The sequence below is a fragment of the Stenella coeruleoalba genome (assembly GCF_951394435.1).
Source record: "Stenella coeruleoalba genome assembly, chromosome: X".
In the NCBI taxonomy this organism is placed as follows: domain Eukaryota; kingdom Metazoa; phylum Chordata; class Mammalia; order Artiodactyla; family Delphinidae; genus Stenella; species Stenella coeruleoalba.
The window spans coordinates 62,689,551-62,702,763 of record NC_137152.1 but is presented as its reverse complement, the minus strand read 5'-3'; positions in this window follow the sequence as shown (position 1 = coordinate 62,702,763).

Genomic DNA, 13,213 nt, shown 5'->3' with positions numbered 1-13,213 from the left:
TCACTCTTGCCCCAGCTCATGATGTGATTCTATGCCAGGAGAAGATCTCAGGCTGCTGTTCCTGCCCCCAACTGAGTGCTCAACTCCTAGAGTAGGGATCACTCAGAGGGAAGCTTGCCTTTGTCCCCACTACCAGCTCCAATGACCTGACTCAAGAGATTTTGCCTTGCAGGGAGAAGCAGGCATAAAACAGTTTCCAGTAATAGCAGAATACACATTATTCTCAAGAGCACATGGGACATTCTTCAGAATATACTATATTCAAAGCCATAAGACAGGTTTTGATAAATTTAAAAGGATTAAATCATGCAAAGTATGTCCTCTCACTATAGTAGAATGAAATTGGAAGCAAACAACAGGAGGGAATTGGGAAATTTATGTGGAAGTCAGACAATACTTAAATAACCAATAGATCAAAGAGGAAATCATAAGGGAAATTAGAAAATACATTGATATAAGTAAAACTGAAACACAACATACCAAAACTTATGAGACCAGCGGAAGGAGTACTCAAAGGAAAACTTATAGTTGTAAATACCTATATAAAATGGAAGGGGGACTTCCCTGGTGGGAACCCGTGCAGCGGGCACAGGTTCAATCCCTGGTCAGGGAACTAAGATCCCACAAGCCACATGGTGTGCCCCCAAAAATAATAATAATAAAAGAATGTAAGAAAGCTCTCAAATCAATAACCTAAACTTTCACCTTAGGAAATTAGAAAAAGAAGAGCAACTAAACCCAAAGCAAAGAGGAGGAAGGACATGATAAATATTAGAGTTGAAATAGAGAATAGAAAAACAATAGAGAATATTAAACAAAAATTCGACTCTATGAAGGGATCAACAAAAGTGACAATCCTTTAGCTATGCTAAGAAAAAATAAGACTCAGATTACTAAAATCAAGAGTGTAAGAGAAGAAATCACCTCCTACCTTAAAGAAATCAAAAAGATTATAAGGGAATACTATGAACAATGGTGTATTAGTCTGCTATGTCTGCCATAACAAAATACCACAGACCATGTGGTTTAAACAACAGAAATTTCACAGCTGCAGAGACTAGAAGACCAAAGTGCTGGAAGAGATGGTGTATTCTGAGGCCTCCCTCTTTGGCTTACAGACGGAAACCTTCTTGCTCTTTCCTCACACAGAAGAGCATGCATCCCTGGTGTCTCTTCCTCTTCTTAGGAGGACACCAATCATATTGGATTAAAGCCCCACCCTTATGATCTCATTTAACATTAATTGCCTCCTTAAAGACCCTATCCAAATACAGTCATATTAGGGGTTAGAGCCTCAACATATGGGGCAGGGTACACAATTCAGTCCATGACAAACTGCATGCCAACAAATCAGATAACATACATGAAATGGACAAATTCCTAGAAAGACACAAACTACCAAAACTAAGAATAAATAGAAAATCCAGATAGACCTATAACAAGTGTTATGGACTTAATGTTTCTGTCTCCCAGAAATTCAAGTGTTGAAACCACAACTCCCAGTGGGATGATATTAGGAGGTGGGGTGTTTAGGAGGTAATTAGGTTTAGGTGAGGTGTTGAGGTTGGGGCCCCCATGGTGAGATTAGTGTCCTTATAAGAAGAGAGACTAGAGCCTTGATCTATACGCCATGTGAGGATAAAATGAGAAGTTGGCTGCTGCAAGCCAGGAAGAGGGCCCACACCAGATATTGGATTTCCCAGAACATTGATATTAGACTTTCCAGCCTCCAGGACTGTGAGAAATAAATTTTTGCTGTTTAAGCTATCCACTCTATAGTATTTTTGTTATAGCAGCCTGAACTAAGACAAGTAAATTGAATTCATAATTTAAAAACATCCCACAAAGAAAACCCCAGTCCTAGAGGGTTCACTGGTGAATTCTACCAAACATAATTAACACTAATCCTTCAAAAACTATTACAGCAAATAAAAGTGAAAAGGACACTTTCCAACTTATTTTATGAGCCCAGGGTTACACAGATACTAAGATCTGACAAAGACAACACAAGAAAACTACAGACCTATATTCCTTGTGGGTATCAACAGGTACAAAAATACTAGCAAACCAAGTCCAGTAATATATATATATATATATATATATATATATATATATATATATATATATATATATATATATATATAAAGGTATATACACCATGATCAAGTGGGCTTTATCCCAGGAAAGCAGTATGGTTTAAAATTTGAAAAATCAATTAATGTAATGCACCATACTAATAAAATAAAATGAAAACTATATTATCTTGTCATTAGAATTAGAAAAATCATTTGATAAAATTCAACACCGGGGCTTCCCTGATGGTGCAGTGGTTGAAAGTCCACCTGCCGATGCAGGGGATGCGGGTTCATGCCCTGGTCTGGGAAGATCCCACATTCCGCGGAGCGCCTGGGCCCGTGAGCCATGACCGCTGAACCTGTGCATCTAGAGCCTGTGCTCCGCAACGGGAGAGGCCACAACAGTGACAGGCCCGCGTACAGAAAAAAAAAAAAATTCAAAACCAATTTTTGATAAAAATTTGCAGCAAACAGAAGAGAACTTCCTTAACCTGATAAGGGGCATCTATGAAAAACCCACAGTTAATATCATACTTAAGAGAGAAATACTAAATACTCTCCACTTAAGATCAGGAACAAGACAAGATTTCTGCTTCCTCCACTTCTATTCAACCTTGTTCTCGAGGTCCTAACATGGGTGTTTAGGCAAGAAAAATAAATAAAGGACATCCAGAGTGGAAAAAAAGAAGTAAAATTATCTCCATTTGCAAATTACATCATTCTGTATGTTGAAAATTTTAAAGAATGAATGTAAAAAGTATTAGAACAAATGAATGAGTACAGCAAGTTTGCATGATACATGATCAATATGCAAAACAGTTATATTTCTATAGACTATCAGTGAAGAATCCAAAAATAAAATTGAGAAAGCAATTCTATTTACAGCAGCATCAAAAATAATAAAATACCTAGGAATAAGTTTAACAAAATAAGTATAGGACCTGTACGTTGAAAACTACAAAATACTTTTGAATGAAATTGAAGATCTAAAAAAGTGGAAAAGTATCCTGTATTCATGGTTTAGAAGACATAATATTAAAATGGCAATACACCCAAGTTGATCTATAGATTCAATGCAATCTCTAGCAAAATCCCAACTGACTTTTGTGCAGAAACTTCAGAAATTCATATGAAAATGCAAGGGACTCAGAATAGCCAAAACAATCCTGAAAAGAGCAAAGTTGGAGGACTCACAATCCCCAATTTCAAGCCTTACTAAAAACAACTGCAAGACTGTGGTACTGATATAAAGATAGACATATAAATCAGTGCAATAGAATTCAGTGTCCAGAAATAAATCATACATCTATGATCTATTGATTTTTGACAGTGGTGCCAAGACAATTCAATCAGAGTAAGAATAGTCCTTTCAACAAGTAGTGCTGGGACAACTTGATATCCACATGCAAGAGAGTGAAGCTAGACCACTCTATCATATCATATGCAAAAATTAACTCAAAACAGATCAAAGACCTAACTAAAATTATAAAACTCTTTGAAGAAAACCTGAGTGTAAATATCTGTCAACTTAGATTAGGCAATAATTTCATAGATATAACAACTAAAGCACAAGCAACCAAAGGGAGGACAATAAATTGGACTTCTTTAAAATTAACCATTTTTGTGCTTCAAAGAACATTATCAAGAAAGTGAAAAGATAAACCACAGAAAGGGAGAAAATAGTTGCAAATCATATATCTGGTAAGGATCTAGTATCCAGAATATACATAAAGAACTCTTACACCTCAACAACAAAAAGATAAGCAGCCCCATTAAAAAATGTGCAAAGGATTTGAATAAATATTTCTCCAAAGAACATAAACAAATGACCAATAAGCACATGAAAATTTGGTCAACGTCATTAGTCATGGGGAAATGCAAATCAAAACCCTGAGATACTACTTTCCATCTACTAAGAGGGCAATAATAATAATAATGATAGTAACAAATATTAGTGAGTATGTGGAGTGATTAGAACCCTCATACATGTTCAAATCCAAAACAAAAATACTTGAGTGGGAAATTAGCCCAAGGCTATCATCATTCAGTTGCAAGATGGAGGCCTAGTCTCATGTCTATGAGGCTACCCTGAGCTGTGTGAGCCATTTCCATCTCTAGCTTCCTGGGGAATACAGCAGTGTCACTACCTAAAACAACAGCAAGGCTTTCTTAGATGGGTCACTACGGTATCCCACCCTCTTGAAATATTGGAGGAGGGGTCCTCATTCATCATGTAATATGGTGATGAGATGCTAATAGGCCTCATCAACCAGATGAAGTAGCATTTCTTTAAGGCCTACACACTTCCATCATTCCTCTGGTTACTAGGAATTCTGGCCCTTTTCTAAGGTCACATTTTGACCTACCAACACTTATTGTTCCATCTTTTCTCCTGAAGCAGTATAGAAAGCAGACTTGGGTGGAAAGGTAGGAAAGTGGCCATAAAAAGAGCAAGACCCCAGTGACTGTCCAGATTTCCTCTTGCTAACTCCAAACCTCATTTGTTCCAAAGAATAAGGATTAGCTGGAAATGGCTAAATTCAAAAATGGTTTACTACCTGCCCCCTGGCCCAAAGTGTCTCAGGCTTGAACCCTAAAACCATAAAGCCAAGTATTTGTTAAATTCTTTGAAATCAAATTCCCTGTTTTCTCCTATTGCAACACACTTAACTTGAAAGCATCACAAAAATGCAGTAATACCACTGACCTATTTTCCCTCCTGTTCATCAGCAATGTCCAGCCATAAATTTGTAGTATAAAAGGTACAGAGATAAGATCACTTATTGGACTTATAATAGGATCTACTTCCAATGACTTGTCCTCCAACACAGGAATGAAGGAACTGTCAATTCTCCTATAAAATTCTGAATCAAAATTTAAAACCTTCGGGCTTCCCTGGTGGCGCAGTGGTTGAGAATCTGCCTGCCGATGCAGGGGACACGGGTTCGTGCCCCGGTCTGGGAGGATCCCACATGCCGCGGAGCGGCTGGGCCCGTGAGCCATGGCTGCTGAGCCTGCGCGTCCAGAGCCTGTGCTCCACAATGGGAGAGGCCACAGCAGTGAGAGGCCCGCGTACAGCACACACACACAAAAAAAATTAAAACCTTTCATAGTAGATTATACATGGTGATTTAACTGTATTGATATAAGTTGAACTGAGATTAAAATCTAAACTCCTTATCATGACTTTCAAGACCCTACATGATGTGGTATATATGTACCTTTCCTCTCCTACCTCATGGCCTTTGCACTTGCTATTCTCTCTGCCTGGATCATATTTTGCATGGCTGTCTCCTACTTGCCATTCAGGTGTCAGTTCAAATATCTCTTCAGAAAAGTTTTCCCTGGCCATCTTAACTAAAGAATAACACTTTCCATCTAGTACTTGTCACTATTTGAAATTATTTTTGCTTATTAGTGCTTTGTCTGTCTTGTGGCACTAGAGTGGAACCTCTATGAAAACAGGGATATTCTCTCTTGTTAACTCAGAAGCTTAGTAGGTCTGCAGGTAAACATTTAGTTAATTAAATGCTTGAACTTGTCAATATGTTGGTAGAATTGTCTTTTAGAAACCAGTGTATCTAAGAATACTTCTTTCAAGCATTTTTATTTTTGTCATACTCACTGATATTAGCAATAACGATAGAATAATCCTGGTCAAATTGATTTCATATTATGCATCTGCTGGAAGATTTTCACATTCTGTGCTGGGGGTAAAAATAAAAAGGACATTTTATTTGTACCACAGAGTTACTTCAGGTAAAAAAGACATTGTGACATAATACTGTAAGTTGATCATTCAGTTCATTAATTAACTGATCAATTGAAACATTTTTAATTTTGAAAATTATGCTTTAGGAAATCTGAGGACTTAACACTGAGAAGAAGGCATTTAATTGATCTGGAGCAACTTCAAAAAAGGGCATGATAAATTAGTCTTATTCTTCCATCTTTTGGAGGCAAATGTGCTTAAATAAATGTCAGAATTTCTATTAGATTAAAGCCTTGCCAAAATAAGTTAGGGAAGGTAGACAAAAAGGAAGATATTCTAAAGAAAAGTGTCTTCATAAACAACACAGGACTTCTAAATCTCAGCATTAACTATCAGCAAAACTTCAACTCATTGTAACTATATGGAGAGCAAGAGAATCTTTAGCATGAGCAGTGATAAAAACCACATAAGGTGTTCTTGATTATAGACAACAATGTTCTATAAAAAAACAATCTAACATAAAAGGAAAATCTTTATTGGTAGTGGTAAATATATTATTTGGAAAACATATTGTCTGAATTTATAATCCATTGCTTTTAAAAATACTTCAGTGTGTATATGTTAATCCCAAACTCTTAATTTATTACTTCTCCCCACGTTTCCCTTTAGTAACCATACGTTTGATTTGGAGATTGGTTATACTCTGTTTCTGTTTTGTAAATAAGTATACAAATTATATTCTGTTTTGTAAATAAGTTCATTTGTACCATTTTTATTAGATTCCACATATAAGTGACATCATATAAAATAGATAACTAATAAGGACAGGGAACTCTACTCAATATTTTATAATAACCTATATGGGAAAATAATCTGAAAAACAATGGATATATATATATATATATATATATATCCGATTCACTTTGCTATATATGTGAAACTAGCACAACATTGTAAATCAGCTATACTCATAAAAATTAAAAGAAAAAGAATAAAAGAAAAAAAATATTCTTCAAAGTGGAAAGTAATTTGGTGGTTTTGCAAAAAGGTAAATATAGACATACCATATGACTTAGCAATTTTTATTCTCAGGTATATACCAAAGTAAATTAAATCAGGGACTCACATATATTTGTACACAAATAATTATAGCAGCACTATGGACAACAGTCAACAGTAGAGAACAACCCAATGTCCATTGATGGATGAATGAATAAACAAAATGTGGTATATACATACAATGTAATATTAGCCTCAAAAAGTAGAGAATGGACTTGAGGACATGGGGAGGGGGAAGGGTAAGCTGGCACGAAGTGTGAGAGTGACACTGACACATATACAGTATCAAATGTAAAATAGATCGCTAGTGGAAAGCAGCCACATAGCACAGGGAGATCAGCTTGGTGCTTTGTGACCACCTAGAAGGGTGGGATAAGGAGGGTGGGAGGGAGACGCAAGAGGGAGGAGATATGGGGATATATGTGTACATATAACTGATTCACCTTGTTATACAGCAGAAACTAACACAACATTGTAAAGCAATTATACTCCAATAAAGATGTTAAAAAAAAAGTAAGGGAATTCTGACACATGCTACAACATGGATGAACCTTGAAGACATTCTGCTAAGTGAAATCAGCCAGTCACAGGAGGACAAATATTGTATGATTCCATTTATATGAGGTTCCTAGAGCAGTCAAATTCATAGACACAGAGAATAAATGTTGGTTTCCAGGGACTGGGTAGAGGGGAGTTATTGTTTAATGGATACGGAGTTTCTGTTTGAGATGGCAAAAACTTATTGAAATACATAGTGGTGGATACAATGTGGATACACATTGTAAATATACTTAATGCCATTGAATTATAAACTTAAAAATGGTTAAAAGGGTACATTTTATGTTATGTATATTTTACCACAGTTTTTAAAAAAAACATCTGTTTTTGCTTTTTTGTCTGATCTTTCATTTTTTTTTTAACTATCTGGATTAGTATAAGCAACTCCATAGTCTGGGAAGCCAATGTGGACCTTAGAATCAGGCAGATCTTGCTCTGCTATTTATTAGCTGCATGATCTTTCACTTATGACTGAAACTCTCTGAGCTTCAGTTTTCTCATCTGTATGGATTTTCAACTTTTACTTTTTAGTAGTAGAATCCTGGCTGTGGGCAAAATCTCATACAGAAAAATAAAATCTTATTAGTACCCAAATAGATAAAACATATAAAATCAATGGAACAATGCTATATATAAAGGAGGTGTGTTTTGTGGTGATAGGGGTGAGAGGAGGAAGTCCCATTACCTCTACCCCTACCCCCAAGTCACTTCCCTGGAACCTTAGGACAGAGAATACCATGGTTTGAAAACCATTGGTCTAGCTATACTCTAATATCATTTTCAGTTCTGGCATTCTATGATTATTTGCCTTAAAGAATTTGTAGTCTCTGGATCATTGAAATGCTGCTATTAGGAGCAATCTAAGATGACAAGTGTGTGAAAGTACTTTGTTAACTGCAGAGACAATCACAAATGAGAGCTACAGTTGTTATGATTATGTTCTACTTTATCCCAAATGTGGTAAAGTGAAAATAACATTGGACAGGGAAGTCAGAATACCCAGATCCTTTCTTGCAGTGGCATTTAGAGATACAGAGGGATATCGGTTAATACTAAAAAGTAAATGCAAACAGTATAGACAGAACACTAGATGGCAGCAGCAGAAAGGTTGAAAAGCAGAAAAAAAGAGAGCTACATTCCCCTGACCACTCATCCCCTCCCTCATGGTATTTGCTTTAATAACAAAACAATATTCATTAGGCTAATTTTTAGGTTTTAAAAATTTCATATTTAAGCAACTCTAATTTAATAAACTCTCTTCATTTTACAATCAGAAGAAACAAAGTAGAAACTAAAAGACAGCACCATACCCCCTTAAGTAAACAGTTGCCAAGATTCTGCTACTTTTTATTTCAGATGAAAGCTGAGTAAAGTCTATAGTACCATACCTTTAGTATACTTTGCAGTCCAGGATGATGTTAATTGAACTCTGTAGCTGATTGGAGAGCAGCAATGAACTGATATTAATATATACCACCTAATACCACATTTTCAATCTTTCTGCTTGTGGACAACTGGTTGAAGCCACAGGACATTATCTTGACAGTTTGGGGTGATAAATCAAGGCATTAGTTTAAGCTAACAATCATGGAAGAGATTATGTTGGGCTTGCTTTTCCTTTGTTTCTGCATTCCCTCACTTTCCTAGTAAGTAACTGAATCTGCTCTTTGGAAGTCAAGGAAAGTCTAGAAGATGAAAGCTTTTTTATAAACAAGAGTCAGGCAAAAGACATGGGGGAAGGAGTCTGTCTCAGGAAGGTCCCATAGGGTCCTGCTCGGCTACAAAATTCTAGCCTTTAAAACCAATCAGGCTAGTGTCCATGAGAGACAAAATGCTATAGGGATATGAGAAATGGCACTTAAAGGTCTTGAACACACAGACTCGCCTGCCCCAGGGCCCAGCAAAGAAGTGGCCAATCAAGCATGCCCGGATGTTGTACGGGAGAGCCTCATTTGCTGATCTTTGAATGTAGGCCTGAGGGGCAGACATATGATTTGACACACTTTTGGAGGACTGCTGAGGTGCTATCTGGGATAGAGACTGGTGGATGCCACCTTTGTACTTTCCTTCTGCCTTGCTCCAGCTGCAGGCATTATCCCTAAGCCTCTAGGTCCATTTCTTTCTTTCTTTCTTTCTTTCTTTCTTTCTTTCTTTCTTTCTTTCTTTCTTTCTTTCTTTCTTTCTTTCTTTCTTTCTTTCTTTTTCTTTCTTTCTTTCTTTCTTTCTTTCTTTCTTTCTTTCTTTCATTCTTCCTTCCCTCCCTCCTTCCCTCCCTCCCTCCCTTCCTTCCTTCCTCTCTTCCTTTCTTTCTTTCTTTCTTTCTTTCATTCTTCCTTCCCTCCCTCCTTCCCTCCCTCCCTCCCTTCCTTCCTTCCTCTCTTCCTTCCTCCCTTCTTTCCTGCTTATTTCTTTCCTTCTGCCTTGCTCCAGCCAGTGGCTGCAACATTAAAAAAAAATTTTTTTACCTCTAGGACGTTATTTCCTTCCTTTGTCTTTCCTTTTTCCTGGCAGGTGCAATCTTGACAATTTTCCTTTGCCTTGTTCCAGCCAGTGGGTGCCATTTTTTCACTCTTCCTCTACTATGCTCCAGAGTGTCAGTAACTCACAGAGGGGAAATTTTACATGCATCTGGTGCCTAGGTTTTATATCTGCAATCCCAATTTTTGTGGTTTCTGTCAGGGGACACTTCAGTATCACCTGGCTCCAGTGGCCAGTGGGGCTTTCACTCATGGGTCCCACAGCACTGTGATCAACAGGAAAAGAGTTTATAAATTGCTACTACCTCCAGTGCACAGCAAAAAAGCAATAGACCCCAGATCCCAGTCTTTCTATGATGTAGCCTGTTGACTTATCATCATAGTTGCAGCCTGAGGGGCAGGATTCTAACTAAACATGCATCTAAGGGCTGAATGTATTCTTTTCCAGAGGCCTTGTATTGTGGGCCCTATCTTTGCACTCTCCCTATGCCTTAATCCAAAACACCAGTATCTCTTGAGGGGAGATTTTACATGCATCTGGTGCTCCAGTTTTTACTTCTGGTTCTCTGATCTTTGAGGCTGCAGTCTAGGGGATGACCCTTGATTTTCTGGCTCTGGTAGACAAAGGGACTTGCAATCTTGGGTCCCATGGGGCTATAACAATCAGAGAGATAGTTCTTGGCATGATACCACTCACAGGGCTCTGCATAGACAGCATACTGAAACACACTCCAAGTCTTTTTGTGAAGGAGGTCTATTTGCTTGTCCTAGAACATTGACCTGAGGGTAGGCATCAGGTTTGGCACACATCTAGAGATCTATGGACGTGTTCTCAGAGAAACATAAGCCAGTGCACACTAGCTTTGTGCTCTCCATCTGCCTCACTACAGCTTGCTTGTATCTCCCAGACAGAAGCTTATACATTTGTTTGGAGACCTGAGTTTTGCAGCTGCTTCCCAGGGGACACTTTTAGATCACCTGGCACTGGTGGTCAGTGGGGCTGACACTTGCAGTCCATAGGACTGTATACATTTGCATACTCTAGAAGCTGCTACTGGAGGGTCTGGCTTCCAATCAGCCTAAATATAGGTGCTGATTGAGGTCCTCCCCTTTGGAGCACTGAGGTCTCATCATACTCTCAACTACTGGAAACCATTAAAAATAAAATAAGCTGCTTGAACAATCACAAAGGTTTGAGAGACAGCCAAGAGTTAGGGCAGGGTTGAACAATAAGGGTCATTTCCTACATGAAGTCACTCACTGAAGACTGGGAGAGGTGGTTGTTTTATCTGATGAGTAGATACTAACACAGGGAATCAAGTAAAATTAAGAAACAGAGGAATATGTTCCAAACAAAAGAACAAGGTAATACTCAAGAAAAAAAAAACTTAATGAAATGGAGATAAGTGATTTACCTGACAAAGAGTTAAAAGTAATGTTCAGGGAGGTCACTGAACTTAGGAAAAGAATGGATGAACACAGTGAGAACTTCAATGAAGTGGTAGAAAATATGAGAAAGAACCAAATAGAAATCACAGAGTTGTAGGATACAATAATTGAATTGAAAAATACAATAGAGGGTTTCAACAACAGACTAGATGGAGAAGGAGAAAGGATCAGTGAACTCAAAGTCAGGGCAGTAAAACTCACCCAGTCAGAAGAGCATAAAAAAAAATGAAGATAGCTTAAGGGACTTATGGGACAACATTAAGCAGACAAACATTTGCATGATAAGGGCTCCAAAGGGAGAAGAGAGCAAGAAAAGGGCAGAAAATTTATTTGAAGTTATAATGTCTGAAAAATTCCCTAACCTGGGGAAGGAAACAGACATCCAGATCTGGGAAGCAAAGAGATTTCCAAACACAAAGAACCCCAAAACACCCATATCAAAACACATTATAATCAACATGTCAAAATTAAAGACAAGGAAAAAAATCTTAAAACAGCAAGAGAAAAATAACTTGTTACACACAAGGAACCCTCATAAGACTGTCAACAGATTTTTCAGCAGAAACTTTTCAGGCCAGAAAGGAGCAGCACAATATAGTCAAAGTGCTGAATGAAAAGCTACCAACAAAGAATACTATACACAGAAAAGTTATCATTCAGAACTGAGAGTTAAAGAGTTTTCCAAACAAGCAAAAGTTAAAGGATTCATCATTCCTAAACTGGCTATACAAGAAATGCTAAAAGAACTTCTTTAAGCTAAAAAGAAAGGGTGTTAATTAGTAACAAGAAAATGTATGAAAGTGTAAATCTTACTGGTAGTTGTATAGTAAAGGTAGCGGAGTAATCACATAAAGCTAGTATAAACATTAAAACACAGAAGTAGTTAAAATAATTATAACTACAATAAATAGTAAAGGGATACAAAGATAAAAGATGTAAAATGTAACATCAAAAACATAACATGGGGGGCAAATAGAAATACAGAACTTCAGAATGTGTTCAAACTTAATTTAATATCAACTCATAATAGAGTATTATAACTAAAGAAAGTCATCAAGCTACAAAGGAAGAGAGCAAGAGAAGAAAGAAACAGAAACTACAAAAGAGCCAGAATAACTAACAAAATGGCAAAAATACATACCTATCAATAATTACTTTAAATATAAATGGATGAAATTCTCCAATCAAAAGATATAGTGTGGTTGAATGGATAAAAATACAAGACCCATGTATATGTTGCCAACAAGAGACTCACTTCAGATGTAAGGACACACACAGGCTGAAAGTGAAGGGATAGAAAACAATATCACATCCACATGGAAACCAAAGGAAAGCTGGAGTAGCTATACTTATATCAGACAAAATAGTCTCAGACCAAATAGTCTTTAAAACAAAGACTATAATATGAGATACAGAAGGTCATTACAAAATGATAAAGGGGACAACCGAACAAAAGGATATACCATTTGTAAATGTTTATGCACCCAATATAAAGCACTTAAATATATAATGCAAATATTAACATACCTACAGGAAGAAATAGACAGCAATACAATGATACTAGGGGATTGTAATATCCCACTTACATCAATGGATAGATAATCCAGAAAAATGATAAGGAAACATCAGCCTTACATGTTACACCAAATGGACTTAACAGAAATATAAAGATCATTCTATCCACAAGCAATAGAATACACATTCTTTTCAAGTGCGGATAGAACATTCTCTGAGATAGATCACATGAGTGGCCGCAAAACAAGTCTTAATAGATTTGAGAGGGTTGAAATTATATCAAGCAACTTTTCCGACCACAATGGTATAAAACTAGAAATCCGTTACAAGAAGAAAACTGGAAAATTAACAAATATGTGTTGATTGAA